The following is a 1,046-nucleotide window of genomic DNA, read 5'->3' on the forward strand; positions in this document are numbered from 1 at the left end:
TGGCTGAAGAGGCAGCACGCGTGTCCGGGGTGTGCCCCCCCTCACGGACGGCGCCGCCGCCGGCACCTGGAGGGGGGAAACGGACGCGTCGGGTCTACACGGAGGGGATCTTGCTGTAGGTCTGGCCCGGATATTGCTCCAAAGTGTTCCTATGGGCTGACCTAACACAACCGGGTGGAGAGGCCCACTGGTCAAATCCTGTCCGTGCAAAGTCAAAGGGCTAGATCCGGTGGTCAAACGCTACAGGGTTAGGCGGGACGGGGGCCCTGGGGGTTAGCAATGCCACCGGAGCATCGCATCGGGCCCTCATACATGCGGGGTGGTGCGGTGGCATGTCCGAAGAGGCGGCACGCGTCTCCGGGGTGTGGCCCCCCTCACGGACGGCGATGACACGGTAGTAGACGTTCTGCGGAAACGATGTGGCGTGAATATTATTAAATACTCGGAGCGCGATAAAATCATGAGTTTTTTACATGACCTGGGCACAAGTGCTATAGGACCGATGGTAATTTTTCATAATTTTTCGTGATGAAGAAGTATCTGAACACTTCCCTCTACGCGGATTGCTCTTCGCGCGTCTACGACTGTGGTCGGCAGCCTCCGGGGGCTAGCATACCGTCAAATCTTGCATAGGCGGCCTCTCACAAGTCTGGAAGTGTTGTGGCGGTTGCAAATGCCCGGCACGCATCTCCGAGGTGTGCCCCCCCTCATGGACGGCGCCGCCGCCGGCACCTGGAGGGGGGAAACGGACGCATCGGGTCTACACGGAGTGGATGTAGCTGTGGGTTTGGCCCGGATGTTGCTCCCGGGTGTCCCTATGGGCCGAACTGACACAACTAGGTGGAGAGGACCACTGGTCAAAGCCCGTCCGTGCAAAGTCAAAGGGCTAGATCGCGTGGTCAAACGCTACAGGGTTAGGCGGGACGGGGGCACTGGGGGGGGTAGCAATGCCGCCGGCCCGTCGTACCGGGCCCTCATACATGCGGGGTGGTGTGGTGGCATGTCTGAAGAGGCGGCACGCGTGTCCGGGGTGTGCCCCCCCTCAC

The sequence above is a fragment of the Triticum aestivum genome, unplaced genomic scaffold (genome assembly GCF_018294505.1).
Source record: "Triticum aestivum cultivar Chinese Spring unplaced genomic scaffold, IWGSC CS RefSeq v2.1 scaffold32393, whole genome shotgun sequence".
Lineage (NCBI taxonomy): Eukaryota > Viridiplantae > Streptophyta > Magnoliopsida > Poales > Poaceae > Triticum > Triticum aestivum.